At 40.9% G+C, this 16,388-nt stretch overlaps 1 protein-coding gene across 1 annotated transcript in view; it reads right to left on the bottom strand.

Annotated features, from left to right (window-relative positions):
* Positions 1–16,388, bottom strand: part of IL1RAPL1 (interleukin 1 receptor accessory protein like 1) — a 2,344,491-nt gene that overhangs the window by 1,990,973 nt on the left and 337,130 nt on the right. The gene's annotated exons all lie outside the window — the stretch shown is intronic.

Genomic DNA, 16,388 nt, shown 5'->3' with positions numbered 1-16,388 from the left:
AGAGTGAAAGACACAGAAAGGGAAATAAAGTAATGTAGAAGGATAAAAAGAGGGGAAAAGAAATAGAAGGAGAGCAAATTACTAAGAGTAAGGCAGATATGTTCAGTGACAAAGAGGAAGAGAAGAAGAGAGAAATGAACTGAAGGTAAGAAAGATACCAAAAGAATGTGAGTTAGCAAAACTAAATCAGGAAACAGGAGTAAGTAAAAAGGGAATGACTGAGAGAGAAAGGAGTCTGATTGAGGATACATTCCAAAAATGAGGAATGGAAGATTACTGAGAGTGAGTGAAGGGGAGTCACAGAGTGAAGGGATGAAGGGAGAGAGGATAATATAGAATGATTGAGGGAAAAAGAGTGAGGAAGTTAGTAGACAGAGGGACCAAGGGAAGGACTGAGTGAAGTGGAATACAATGAGTGAGAAAAGGAAAATGAGTAAGGGAGCAAAAGGAGTAAAAGAAAAGAGGATGAAGAACAATGAGAGAGGAGCAGTGAATTTGTTTTAAGAGAAATGATAGAAGGTAGATAAACATAAGTGCACATAAGACAAGGAGAGTCAGGGACTGAGGACATAGAGGTAGTGATCGAAAAACAGAGAGAAGAGGTCAAAAGAAAGGAGCAAAGAAAGATAAGTCAGGGAGGAGGAGCTTCGAGCGCATCTGAGATGGCCGCGAGAGCACAGGGCTCCCGAGGACCCTCGCTGCCTCCCGCATTTATCCTGGATAATATCCTGATTTGATGGAAGGTCTTTGAAAACTTAACCCGGCTGATGTACTAGCAGGTTTTTGGGTCGAAATCGGACACGGGGTCCCCGAGTTTTGTCGTCCTGAACTTTGCGGCCTTCTCCATGGAACAGCCTGGACCTTGAGTTGTAGCAGTGCCCAGGTCGTAATTTAACAACAACGGCTTGAGGGGATCGGACCACAGCCTCACTTCACTTTCGGTTTTGTTTCTCCAGCGCACTGTCTCCTATCTGCGGTGTGTCTGTTGATCGGACGAGCTCCGATGCCAGCTCATTGAGCTTCGAGCTAGCGACTGTTTGGCTGTGGACTCAAATTAGCTCAACTTCGCCTCCTGTATTCTTGTGTGTGCATTTTAAGGAGCCATTTGGACCAGATCCCAAGCCTCCCTCCGGGGTACCCGGCTTGCCATGGCAGGCAAGCCTGAGGGTGAGAAACGGAAAGTCAAGACCACTACCCATGGAGGTTCAACCCAGACGAATGTCATGGACCGCTACACACTTTCTAAAGGATCCCCTGGTGGTGCACCTAAGACCCGGGAGGAGGCTGTCGACAATCCTGCTGTATTGGCGGAATTAACGTTACAGGACGTGATGGGCGCCATTTCTGGTATTCAGTCTTCGATTGGCCAACAATATGAAGCCCTGGCTCTGAAGTTGGACACGGTGGCTATTGATGTTAACCTCATTCGAACTGATTTGGCCAAGACGAACGAGAAGGTGAAGTCATTGGACCTAAAGACATCCAGCCTTACCACAGATGTGTCCGACTTGCAAACAGAAGTGCGCAACCTTAGATCTGCTAATGACTTTTTGCTCGTCGCTTGGAGGATTTTGAAGGCCGTGCACGGCGCAACAACGTGCGTATTATCGGGGTCCCGGAAGATTCTAGTTCACTCACCACTGAACTTTGAGTGGAGGACCTCATTCTTAATCATCTTGCACCCAAGGGCCTGAGCAAATTCTTTGCCATCGAACGTGCGCATAGAGTGCCAGGGGGACAGGCGAAGCCCGGTTTTCCCCCCGTCCGATTATTGCACGGATCTTCAACTTTAGAGATCGCGACGCCATTTTGCAGGCGGCACGGTCAAGCGGCCCTACGCAGTTCGAGAACGCTGCTGTGAACTTTTATCCGGACTTTTCTCAATCGGTCCAGAAACATTGAAGGGGATTTCAAGGGGTGAAACGGCGACTAAGAGACATGGAACTAAAATATGCTATGTTATTCCCGGCCCGACTGCGTGTTGAATATGACAATCGAACATTCTTCTTTGTCAGGCCTGAGGAAGCGAGTGACTGGTTGGACACTTTGCCGGCTCGCCGTACGGGCCAGGAACATGCTGGTGGTGCTGAAGGGGGACTGATGGACCAAGAATGATTATGGTGCCTGTGTCCGGAACGCTATTCAACGTGACCAGTTGAGGCTCACGGACTTCTTTGATCATTCCATTCGTATCTCGGGAGGTAGCGGGGATGGCGGGACCCTTTTCTCCTCTGGGGTTTTCTTTGTGTAGATTAGTTCTTTGTTTGTAAGTGTTAGGGGGACAGGCACACTGCAAATTGGGGTGGCTTTTGAGTCGGTGCAGGGGTGCAGGGTGGGGGGGAGTTGTGTTGGGAACCTTGGGGGGAGGGAGGGACATGTTTTGGGATTGTTTGTTTTCTTTTTTTTTCAAGGCAAGGTACTTTCATGATCTTTGACATTGGTGTGACGCTCGTTTTGCGATGGGAGTTCATTGTGGTTCTGGATGGGGGTAGAGGGTTGCGGGTATTATGCTGGAATGTGAATGGGTTGGGTGATCGCATAAAGAGAGGGGTGGTTATGCAGCTGTTGCGGTGCCTTTCGCCTGATGTCGTTTTGCTACAAGAGACACACTTAATAGGAAATACTTGTCATGCTCTTAATAGACGGGGCTATCGTCTAGCTGCCCATTCCGGATTTACATCTAGTTCTAGGGGAGTGGGTATTTTACTTAGGGTTTCCCTCCCCCTCGAGGTTGATGATGTGATCCTTGATGCCAGGGGTCGATATGTTGCACTTGTTGGGCAGTGGGAGGGAAAACCACTTTCGTTGGTGTCGGTGTATGTCCCCCCGGGCTTACAATCCACGACATTTACGGACCTGGGGCGGATGATTCTGGGTTTACCGGAAGGTGCTTTGATATTGGGTGGTGATTTTAACTCCGTCATTTCTGGCAGAATAGACCGCTATCCGCCCCGAGATCTTCCTGCTGCGCAATCCTGGTTGGGTGACTTCCTGGAGACATTGGGACTTGTAGATTGTTGGAGACTACTGCATCCAGAGCAATCACAGTTTACTTTCCATTCGGGAGCTCATGGTAGTCTTTCTAGATTGGATTATATCCTGAAACCGGCTGCCCTGTCCCCCTCGATTGGAGAGATTAGACACCTGGCCCGGGGTATATCAGACCATTCCCCTATTTGGTTTCATTTTAATCTTAGCATCGGCGCTGAAGGGAGGGTAGCCCCGATTAACCCCTGGTATCTTCTCAACCCTAAGACTCATACTGAATTAATTAAATCATTTGATCTGTATCTTACTGAGAATGCTGGTTCTGTATCCTTGCCCGTTTCGTTATGGGAAGCTTTTAAGACTGTGATCAGGGGACAAGCATTGTCTTTGGTGGGGTGTGCTAAGAAATGTAAGAATGAGGCGATTGTCCAGCTCGAGACTGAAATCACAGACCTGGAGACTGCATTGGAACTAGAGGTGTCTCGAGAGGCATTACATGTCCTCTGCCTTAAACAATTAGAATATAAAACTTTGGTTACTGATGCGGCAAAGATGATGAGTAGGGTACAGCAGGGACGGCTATATGATGTGGGTGATAAAGCAGGAAAATTGATTGCCTGGCTGGATAGAAGGGAGAGAGCGAGTCAAGTGGTTCCGGTGATTGAGACATGTGGGGGTGTGCGTGTAACGGACCCTGTTGAAATTGTTGAATGCTTTGCTGATTATTTTTGAGAGGTTTATACCTCGGTGTCCGACAGGCCCGAGGAGGATTCGCAATTGTTGCTTCGGGATATAGCACTTCCATGTTTGTCGGACTCGGATCGCGACTCTTTGGATGCCACGCCCTCGGTGGATGACATGGCTCTTGCGCTACGCTCCATTCGTTCCGGCAAGGCTCTGGGTCCCAATGGCCTTCCTGTTGAACTGTATAAATTACGCCCTGATACTCTTGCTCCCTATCTCCTTGATATGTTTTTGGCTGCGCGAAATAGTGGCTCCCTTCCCAGGGATCAGCGTCTTGCGACCATTGTGGTGATCCATAAGGAGGGTAAACCACGGGATCGCTGCTCGTCTTACAAACCCATTTCGCTCTTAAATGCGGAGCCCAAGATCCTCGCCAAACTGCTTGCTAATCGCCTGATTTCGGTTATTGGCGACCTGATTCATCCGGATCAATCGGGTTTTATCCCGCACCGTAACACGGCATTAAATTTGCGACGTTTACATGGTGTTCTTGCGAGGGCCCCGACGCTGCGTGAACCGGCCATCTTGGCGTCTTTGGACGCCACGATGGCCTTTGATACAATCGAATGGTCTTATCTGTGGGCGGTACTCGCCAAATTTGGATTCGGCGCTGGTTTTATTGGTTGGGTTAAACTCCTGTATGAAATGCCACTGGCACAGGTGGTGGTTAATGGCAGTGTTTCCGTCCCTTTTACTCTTGGGAGGGGCACGCGGCAGGGTTGTCCTTTGTCCCCGCTCCTCTTTGCTCTGGCGTTGGAACCACTCGACGCTTGGCTGCGGTGGGAACCTTCGCTGAAGGGTATACGCTGGACGCCGGAATTTGAAGATCGTATTTCTTTATACGCGGATGATATTTTATTGTACCTTACATCTCCCCAAAAATCACTCAACGTATTGTTTGACGTACTTACCTCCTTCGGAAAGAACTCGGGCCTTATCATTAATTGGACGAAATCCTACATTTATGTACTTGCGGGTGATGTCCCTCGTTTGCCGCGGGGATGTCCCATCCAGTTGTCGCAGTCTGGTTTTAAGTACTTGGGTGAGTTTATCTCGTTGGATCCAGCGGTTCGCTATGAACATAATTTACTCCCCCCACTCCAGAGGTTGCGCTCCGATGTAGCGCGTTGGCGCAAATTACCGTTATCTCCCCTAGGGCGTGCGGCCCTTTTTAAAATGATGTCCTTACCGCGGTTCCTATACGCACTTCAGAATAGTTTTGATGTCATCCCTTCGAAATATTTTCGGGAAGTAGAATCGTTGCAGAGGCAATTAATATGGGACGGACGATCACACATCGCTCTTCCAAAATTGACACTTCCCTGGTATGATGGCGGTATAGCACTCCCGGATATTCGTAGGTATTATTGGGCCTCCCACCTTGCTGCCATCAACCACGGGTTGTATGGCCCGGCGTTGAATCCAGCATTTGAGATGGATAAGTGGCTGCTACCGGGTGGTGATTACTATAGGGTGCTTTATTCGGGACCCTCCCATTCACAACTCTCGGGACCTACCGCCATAGCCGTGCGGGTATGGCATAGCGCAACGGCGGCTATGGGCTGGAGTGATAAAATAACTGGTGCAACTCCGCTCTATGCCTCCGAGAAGTTGGGTGGCCTGTGGAAGATGAAGGGATTTGATAAATGGGACACGATCGGTATTAGTAAAGTGCGTGATCTCTGGGTTAAAGGAGGAGTGAAGACTTTCTCGGATCTGCAAATAGAGTATAAGCTGAGTGACAGGGAAAACTTTAGTTCTGTCCAGGTGCGCCATGCTCTGAACTCTGTGTTGCCAGTGGGTAGTGATATTCCGGATCCCTCCCCCCTCGAAGATTGTATCCTAGACGGTTATGTGCCAGACAGTACTATCTCGCTGTTCTATAAGAAAATGATTAACGTCCGATCGAGTCTGCTCGATCACCTTCGTGAAGCCTGGATCGCAGATGGTATTGAACTGGATGATGAGGACTGGCAGTCCGCGATCTCCTCTCCCAGGGAGGTGGCGATTCCGGCCCGCCTCCGACTGGTCCAACTCAAGATCCTGCACAGAATCTATGTCACCGGTCCCCGTCTGATCCATATGGGCTGCTCCACGGATGTAGGCGTGGGTGTGGTCTCCTTGGCACCTATCTCCATATCATATGGGAATGCCCGAGGTGGTGCGATTTTGGAAACGTATACATGAGGTGATGGATGAAGTAACGGGTGTTGTGATGATGCCGGAAGCCCGACAATGTTTATTGAATGTGTGGGGTCCGAATGATTATGACGTGTCGCAGCTTCGGTGGGTGACTCTGGCCAATATGGTTGAGAAGAGGGATATTGCACAGTTGTGGGGGTCCCCGAGGCCGCCTACAGTGACTGCTTGGAAGGAGAGTCTGGACTGGTGTATGTTCAGAGAGAAGACAGTGTATATGGCAAGAGGCAGGCCTAAAAAATGGGGGAAGATTTGGAACCCGTGGAACTCATACCGTGGAGATATCTGTACGCCCCCACTCACTGCTATTCCTAGTCCTTCCCAGTCGCCCTGACCTACATTCCTTCTAGCTGTGATATATTATGTTGTTCATATGCAATTCTACCGCTGACACCCTCCCCTCATCTGTATTCAAAGAATCTTTTTTTCCTGTGGTTATGTATCTCCCGTCCTCCTTGAGCACAGACCTAATGGCTGTATTATCACTGTATTGCCTTGATTATATGTTTGATGTGTTGTTTCCTTTTGTTTCATATAGTAAAAAGTTACAAAAAAAAAGAAAGATAAGTCAGGGAGAGTGGGTGGGTTATAGTGACAGACTACGACAAAAGAGGTGAGTGAGTAAAGAGGAATTACTAAAAGAGGAAAGAAGGAAAAGACGGAAAAGGGAAATAAAACAGAGAGACTGAAAGTTGAAAAGTGATGCAAGGGAGAGAGGGGATGCAGACAGTTGAAATGTGAATAAGGGGTTGTGAAAGAAGTGGAGTAAAGGAACGGGGGTGATAGAGAGTGAGAGAAAGACATTATGAGTGAGTAAAGAGAGCTGAAAGAGGGTGGAAAAAGGAAAGTGAGTGTGAGACAATGGGAATACAATTTAAATTACACAATACAAACTATAGAATAACTTGTACAACATGTTACATAGTTTATTTTTGCTGTTCTCAGAATATATTGAATTTCACTTAAAACAGTGAGTTCAAACTACTCATCATATGACAGTGGGAAAAAAATACAATCTAAAAGATTGTGTTTTAAAAAAACCATATAAACTTAAAAATCACAAATGTACACTAATCTTTGATTCACTTACTTTTCCTTTAGGCCAAATAGTACATCATGAAGGTCCTTTTCGTTGAAAAGTACTCTGCTGTTCTCTAAAAATTCCATTTCATCGACTTTCTAGAAGAAAAGCTCCAAGAACATCTGAAATATGTTTCAATGTTTTCATATACTCCTTTTTTTCAGTCATGACTCTTTGCTCATTCCTTCACTTTTCCTTAAGGCCAAATAGTGTCAGATGTATCAGTATATTTTTAAATTACTTAAAACAAACTCTGAAATTACCGTTTTCCCGACGTTCTGAAACAAAGGCTCATACAACATTTTCACAATATTTAAATATTCATAATTCCATCTCTGGCTCACTCATGTTCAACATTTCGTATGATACTGGTATCACTTACTATGAGATCCACTTACAGTACCTATATGAAAACTCAATTTTTTATAATATCTTGATCACTTTAACTCAGAATATAATTTTAAACAGTAAACTAACTTTTATTAACTGCTCCCGTCTTCATAGGCCAATTACCTTTACTTAAATTTTTGTTCTAAAAACACTAGGTATGAGTTTTTTAAGTCAAAAGGCAAACGTTGTTTGAAAGTCAAATGAGTATCATTACACAACTTCCACCCTTTTTGACATTTTAAATAGCATGTGTAATGCCCTGATGTTGTCGATGGACCGTCATGATAAATAATAGCTACAGTTGCAAAGGTTCTTCCTGAAATTGATAACTGAGAAGCCACGAAATTTTTAATAGTAGTTGTCAATTTCGTTCCATCAGGTCTACATCGTTGGAACAATAAAATGACATACTGACCATAACTTTGTAGAAATAATGTGGACAGCATTGCAGACTTACATTGGGTACATACCATATTGTGATCAGCTGCTTTAACTAGATTATTGAAAGACACTGATTTGCAGTCTGGTAAAGTCAAATATATAAATCTTTCAGTGTCTATTCTAGTACTACATGATAAACTACAATTGTCACAATCATGCTGCCATTGATAAGAAAGGCCAAATAGATTTTCTACATCTACACCTTCATCTTCTAATACACCAAACATATACATTAAAAATTCCTGACAATCCTGCTGAATATTCTGTGAAAATTGATTTTGACCAGAACATATGTCTAAAAGATTTTGAATTTCTAAAACACTTTCTATTTTTGCTCTAGCACTGTTACATTTCTCAAACACAGAATTCAATAAACAGCAGAATGTTTGATCTCGATTTTCAACAATTTGTTCTCCTACATTTTGAAGAAAAAAAACAACATTAACCACTACATTAGCATAGCAGTTGACACCAGAACTGTTTTCAAATTGAAATCCAACAACATCTTCAACAGAATCCTTTTTCTTTCTGCTTACAATTACAGTTTCATCTACTTTTTGTCTTTTTGCTAGTACCTCACTGCAATTATTCTCATTTCTTCTTTTTCGACCTACCACACGCTTTTCAAACAGAGGATATTGAGGCAAATGTGGAGCATACTCTCTTCTTAACCTATTGTATTCTTTAACACAATCTAGATCTGCACAAATCTTTGTCTCATCACACTGAATCAAGTACAAACCTGATAAAGTTCTGACTCGTGATAATGCCACATATGCCATACCTTCTTTAAACACAGAAGTTCCAATGTTCACCAGAACACTATCTACACTTAAACCTTGAGATTTATGAATTGTCACTGCATATGCCAGGCAAATAGGGAACTGTTTTCGGCGAACATATAAGTCTTTCACAAGCAAAAATCTAGCTGAACAACGACTGATTTGTTGTATTTCATCAATGCCATCAAATTTAATTTTAAAAAATTCAATTCCATCTCTATTTCTGTAATTCACAAAATCCACAACATGACCCATTGCTCCATTTACCAGACCTCTTTCAACATTTAAATTCCTTCTCAAAATGATACGACAATTTAAACACACATTCTGAGTCTTTTCAAAACCAGTAGTTTTAGATATACTCTTCTCTAATGAATCCAATTGTGATTTCAAATTTTCAGACAAAATAATTGTTGCTCCCATATGCTCTATTTTATCTATAGCTTCCAGTTTCACAATCTCTTCATTTTCTAACTTTAACATTTTGTTGTTGAAGATGGAACATTCTTTCACAGTTGGCATCAAACATATCCCAGATTTGTTCTCAATAATTTTCTTTAAAATATTCTGTGGAAGAATGTTTTCATCTGGATACAAGTTTGAAATTAATCGTGCATGTAAAGCTTCCTTCCCATGCTCACTTAGTTTTCCGATTCTTATATCTTGTAGAATATTTTTATAATCTTCATCCTTTGCCTGTCGCATATTTTGAAGCAGTTCTGCATATTTGAAGTTTAACCATATATTAACGTTTCCAATGCTTCCTAGGCACTTCCTGGTATCTTCATGCGTGAGCATTTTAAACACTGGTTGTCCTTTCACTGGAGTCAACTGCAGTAGATCTCCAACAACAATAATGTGTTTTCCTCCGAATAAGACATCATAGTCTGTTCTAAGAATTTCTTGCATTCTCAAATGCACAAATGCAAGCATTAGATTTGAGACCATGCTTACTTCATCAATGATAAGAAGTTTCATTTTCTTCAGGATTCTCGAAACTTCAGAACACGCATCTCCAGAAAACTTGTGGTATTGCAATTTATTATCATAGTCAACTGGTAGCATCAGTAAACGATGTAAAGTAATCCCTTTAATGGTATGTGCTGCCAGCCCAGTTGGAGCAGTTACAACACAAGACAGCGGTGATTCAGTCCTTTTCTGCAAATAAGTTGCAATTGCTTTAATCAGAAAACTTTTTCCAGTTCCCGCTTCTCCACTCACGTACAGTTGGACAAGCTTAAATGATGTACATGAGCACTCTTTTTTCTCATGACTGAATCCATGTTCAATCTGTTCTGTGACTTCGTCATATATCTGTTTCTGCTCAACGTTTAGTTGTTTCACCAAATCTTCTAAGTTAACTACATCCTCTTCAGCTTGTTCCATAGCTCTTTCCACCTCATCCATGGCAGTGGCAGCTTCATTTTGAATAATTGGTCCTCCTAGTGGATCCTGACTCAATGAAGTAGAACTCTGACTGTCTTGAGAACTGTCTCTAGCAATCTCTGCAGCAATTGTGGCTTCTTGCTCTATTTCTTCGTTCAACATTTGCAGATAATTTGGAAAAACAGGACATTCTATGGTATCCTTGGTTCCATTAAAGGAATCTTCGTAACAGAGAAAATCTCCAAGTAGTTCCTCTTCTGTACGCCATGGCTTAAAGAGTTGCAAAAGAGCCAAATAGTAAAATTTCCTTTTGTCTGGATTTTTGAAACTCAATTTTCGATGATTAATCAAATGACCTTTTCTCTGTTACACTAGACATCCTTCACATCCAATGACAACATATATTCCATTATTGATATTTTCTCTGATGTTCCTCTTATAAATATAGTTTTGCAGAACTTCATAGAGACAAGCGTTCTCAAGGTGAGGACTTCTATTTGGATAGTATGTATCCAACATGATTGTCTTCAAAATATCTGTACTGTCTGGTTCTTTCTCCGCCAAATACTCTATTTCTTGTACAGATTTCAAAACTCGGTTTCGTGTTGCAGCAAGACCTAGACTCACCCAAATGATGGTTCTAGATTTGGCATATAGACTTGCTGATGACAATCGATCAGAACATTCATATGCTCTAATTTCTCGATGCAACAACATCTTCAGACTGTAACTGTATAATTTCTTGCTTAGACTCTTCTCATGTGAAATGTCCTCCCACATTTCCTTCAGTTCTGTCTTTTCATTTTTTGTGATGTAAGACGTCACATATCGAGCCACAGCAATAGAGTTGTCAGCAACGAACTGAATATCTATGTTAGCATTCCACATGGACAAAATCACTGGGTTGTAGTCGTTGATGTACTTGTACTCTTCGTTTCTTTTTAAATTGTATGTATTTTTTGGTGATTTCCTCGTCACAGTATGTCGTAGAGAAGACATCAAATTATTTACTCTTCCTTTAGATATCACTGGTCGTGGAAAGCCGAAACGACATTTTGTGTAGAACTTTTCCTTGTTTTTGAATTTTCGACTACAGTACTTCCCACAACGATGGGATTGAAAGCGTAAAACTTGTTGCCTTACACTGTTTTCTTCCGTAGTTTTCAGAACAGCACATGTTGAATACTCTTCAATGAAACTCATCACTGGTTCATCCGAATCTGTTCCAAATTTGGGTGCATCTTTAATCCACAACAACATATGTATGTGAGGAGCACCTCTCGCTTAATACTCCTTTCTCCAAAAGAAATCGAAAAACCTCTCCAAGGGGAGGATTTTTTTTGTTGGTAATAAAAGACATCATAGCTTCAAATCTATGATTAAAATATCTGTATACATTCACTGGATCCAAAGAACACAGTTCTCCAGGTGTTTTGAATTCTATATTTTGTATATTTGCATTTGCCTCGCATATAAATTGAAGTAAGTCGTCCCATGCATACTCGGCACAGCTAAGAGTGAGGAACCATGTAGGAGTTCCTAAGTTTCTTAGAATACATTTCAATTCCCCATGACGACGGTACCAATACTCATTTGTACCACGCTGACATGCCATGAGATTGATTAGATGAGATTCCAAAATATTATCTTGCAGATTGACTTTCTCCATAAAGTCCCTCGCCGAAACATTTTGCAGATGTGCTCCACTTTTCAGTATATGATTTACTGCATAAGAAAGCCCAGACAAGTCACTTTCATACAGTAGATGAAACAAATATTGAATGCATTGACGAAACCTTGGATCTTCAGCATATAATCTTAAAGTCTGGTATTCAGATGCAGGAATTTGAACTGGTCGATCGTCATATCGTCCACCTCGACCTGTTGGAAATAGCTGTGGAAAAGAACGAGCTTCCAAACTTTCTTCCCATACACTAATGGGACTGCCTTTTGCTGCTTTCATTTGAAACAAGTCAATTGCATTCCCCATTACTTCCTTGGAATGCAAAGGATGAACAGTATAATGTTCATATATTTCTTCACTTCTAGATACATCAACTTTTTCAATTTGGCCAGCTGAACAATCACTGTCTTCTTCTGCAGCTATTTCCTCTGCTCCAACACATACATGTTTGTAGTACTCATTGTTTTTGACCAAATACAACGTTGCCTTTTTGACTTTCCTAACATCCACTAAATCTTGCCAGATTTTCTTACTCTTTGTCGGAACCCCATTAACTAGAATAACTAAAGGTTCCTCTTCCACTTTTTCTACACCAATTGTATCAATATTTTTCTTGAAATCTAGAGGCAAATAAACAACTCTTCCCTTTAATCCTCTCTGTAAATCTGAAGGAGGCAATTTCCCTATCTTAGGCTCCATGCGAACAATAGCCTGAAAAGGATGGACACATTGAATCAAAATAGATTCATATGTATTTAAATCCATCAATTCAGCAGGAATGTCTACCAACTCAAGATTATTATGAACAGTTCTAGCAGGCATTCTGTTTTCATTTAATTTATTATAACAATATTTACAAATACGCCGATCAGAACTCAAATCAAAAGAATTCTCCACCAACAAATAAGTTCCAAAATTCTTCCATTCACTATTAATTTCCATTTCACTTTTTGCATATAAATCAACTAACCTAGTCTGAATCTTATAATGAGTCCGTCGACAACACACACAAGTAAAATTAGGCCTTTCACTTGATTTCACCTTAAACTTGGTAATTTCCTGGTCAAACTTTTCTGTACTTGAAATCTGTACATTGTCTTCTACATTACCTTGTATTACTGTGTCAATTTCTACACTGTCCTCTTTTTCACAAAAATAACAAATCTCAATTTCTTCACAAATCTTCTTCACATCTAATTCAGTTCCATGCAAAAGAGCACTATTTAACTGTTTAAGCTTAAGTGCTGGACTTTTTGCATAATACAACCTTCTCACTAATTTCCTCTTTTTGTTATGATGCACTGCTAACATCCTAAAATGATGAAAAACACTCTGACATACTTTTCTTGAAAGACAAGCCAGTGAATGTCCATGCAAACCTGTGTTTTCTCTCACTCTGCAAGGATCTAAGTCTTGCAACATCTTCAATTTCTGTTTTATACTTTTCTTACTATATGTACGTACGAAATTACGAAGCACATCGATTGAATCCTGTCGCACACTACAAATACTACTACACTTCCAAGTGTACACTGGACCCTTAGTACGTCTTCCTAAAACTTCATCAGTTAACACCTTTCTGCATCTCTAGACACAAGTTTCTCTTTTTCAATCGGACAACCGTCTTTCACCTCATATGCTAGACCACTGGTGTCAACTGCATGCACCAAATCATTCTCCTGGAAGTAACTCTCCTCATTAAAAAATGGCTCACAACTGGAACTATGCATCCATTCTCCAGAAAAAACTTTACAAAAATTAGTTCGATTAATTACTCTTTTGCATCTACTGTTTGATTTGAAAACATCAATTGTCTTGTTAGGTGTCCTAATTCTATTAATTACTAAAATAAATATTTTTTTCTTAACTTCAAAAGCTTGATCAACAATCTTCTCTACATTTTTCTTTTTCTTGTAAAAAGCAGCTCTCTGTTTACCTTTCTTAATGTTTTTTAACAAATTTAAAACTACCCTATTGCGAAACATTCGTTTACGAATGTCCCTAAATTGGTTTTACCTTCTATTCCTATACATATTATTGTCTCCTGCTGCAGTAGTAACATTTTTTGGGGGCCTCTCCTTCCTCTTCAAATTTGCTCTCTCCTTCTCTTTATTCACATGTCCATTATCATTTTTTTTTAATCTAGATATGTTCCGAAAAAAAGACTTAGTTGTGTTACCAGGAGCTTTTTTCGCGTTTTTTGAAGTATTTGTTCTAGGAGACTGCTTTAATTCCGTTGCTGTTTTTGATTTTTTCTGCTTTGCATCTTTCCTTCTCCTCTGCCTTGAGGGCATATTTCCTAATTATTGTAATCTTGATTTAAATCCGTGGTAAACAAAAAAAAAACACATTATAGACCGCTTTTACCAAACAACAAAGCAATGACAATAAGTAAACGATATAAACACTAGTTTACAACATATCTAAGTTTATATACTAGGAGTAAGACAGAGAAAAAGAGCTAGAGCGAGTAAAACAAAAAGGACAAAGAGAAAATCAGACCAAAAAAAAAGGTAGAGGGAGTAAAACAGAGAGAAGGAGTAAGACAGAAAGAGTGTATAATATATTCTAAGACAGATAAAGGATGTAGTAGAGAGTAGGAGTAAGTCAAAGAAAGGGAGAAAGGGAGTAAGTCAGAAAAAGGATGTAATAGGGTGTAAGACAAAGAGAGGGTGTAAAACAATGTAAGACAGAGAGAGGGTGTTAAAAGGTGAGAGGATGTAAAACAGACTAAAACAGAGAGAGGATGTAAAAGGTAGAGAGTGAAACTAAGTTTGAGAGAGGATGTAAGAGGAACTAAATCAGAGAAAGGATGTAACAAGGAGTAATGAGAGAGAGGGAATAAATCAGAGACAGGGTGAAAGAGAAAGTAAGTCAAAGAGAAAGTGTAACACTGCAAAACACAATCAGGATGTAAAAAGGAATAAGTTAGAGGGAGGCTGTTAGAAGGTGACTGGCGGAAAAATAGAGTAAGTCAGGAAGAGGATATAAGATAGACTTATACATTCATGATAATACTTGGTAAAGAAATGTTGGTACATAAAGGAATTGTATTTTGTAAATGAACGAGATTTCAGTACTGTAATAAAATGCTTATACATATGACTTTATCTCTGTTTTTTAAATGTTATTCTAAAAAAAGATTTCGGGCACATGAATTGGTTTTACATTCTTGACAAGGATTAGATAGTATCTGCATGAATAAAAAATATATATTATCATATTTCACAATCATGTCACCTGTGTTTCCTCAGATTAGTATGAATGAGTCTGAGAGTAGTTTTGCTCAAATGGCCACCCTCTAAACCAATTGCGCGTTTAAACCACCATGTGGTAGGTTCACGCCAATTCAGCGATACCAGAAGTGTGTTATCCTATCCAGAGAATTTATGGGATATTTTAAATATTCTGTTGATGTATCGTGTGCTGAACTACAATACTTGTCTTCTTTTTGATACATTACAACTGTATGTTATTCAAGGACTAATCCTTATGTAGCTTTATTGAATTTTAACAAAATCCAATGGATACATTTTTGAATGATATGTTTTGCTATTGCAACTGTGTTGACGTATCGCGTTTCTGACCACCATGCTTGGTAGGTCCGCGCTTGTTTTTCCAAATGATGTACTTTATATAGGATGGATAACATGTTTAGCCCCTCAATAATCAGGCTGCCGTCACAGTTGTCTCGTGATTAAATGTGCGCTTTGACCGCTCTGTGTTTCGGTAGGTCCGCGCAACTTATGGTGCTCTTATGCTGTTTGTTTTCAAATCGTTGAGCAATTACTGGTTATATCTGGTCTTATGTTAAACACTGTGTAAGAGAAGACCTTTTCGCAACAACAATAACAGCTGCCTGAATTTCTCTTAGCTTCCATGCTAACTATGACAACGAGAGTCTTTTTTTCTCTAATGCGTTCCTTGTATCTATAGCAACGCTAGTCTTTCTTCACGTAGTTTCGGTAAAACCCTTCGTGTTACCTAGGCAGCACTTCCTGTTTTTCAGCTGACGGGGAAGACGCTGGCTCGCACGCTCCCCAACCCTCATAATCCTTTCGGGTGAGTGTCTAAATAGGCGGTAACTGGGGACGTTTATTTCGCCTCCTTTCGACCCAGCCGCTAGTGTATGAAATCCCTGATTCGGTTTTTTACCGTTTGCAATTACAGATATGTCGAAGTGATAATCTCACGATTTGGACCAGAATACTAATAACACCCCGCCACGGAGGTGGAGAGATTTACAAAATATTGAACCATCGAGTCCAACCATGCTTCAATGCAGAGGTAGGCCATTTAGAAAGTGATTACTATATAATGATGAGTGACATTTTTATGGCGATCATAATAATTGATTGGCGCCAATACCATTTGTATCATGGTCCTTTAGATACGGTCAGCAACCTCTACAAATACGCTACAGCAATGGCAAGGACCACGTTCTCTCAGGCCGCCATTTGATTCCTCATCAGGTAACTTCATGTAACCTATGGCTCTGTCCTCAGTATTACCTCCTTTTTCAGTCACATTAATTTAATTTATAATTCCTTTTCTTGAATATAACGGTTCCTTCCGTTATCTAATATCTTGGGACTCTGTTTAGAGACCTTTTTTTAAAATTTGTGTTTCACTTCTATTTTTAGGAAACAGCCCCACCCTTCCTCCCCACCCTCCCTTCACGTCCTGACGAAGA

This window comes from Lissotriton helveticus, chromosome 8 (genome assembly GCF_964261635.1).
Source record: "Lissotriton helveticus chromosome 8, aLisHel1.1, whole genome shotgun sequence".
In the NCBI taxonomy this organism is placed as follows: Eukaryota; Metazoa; Chordata; class Amphibia; order Caudata; family Salamandridae; genus Lissotriton; species Lissotriton helveticus.
Note: the sequence above shows the minus strand (reverse complement) of the source record. Positions and strands in the feature narration are given on the sequence as shown.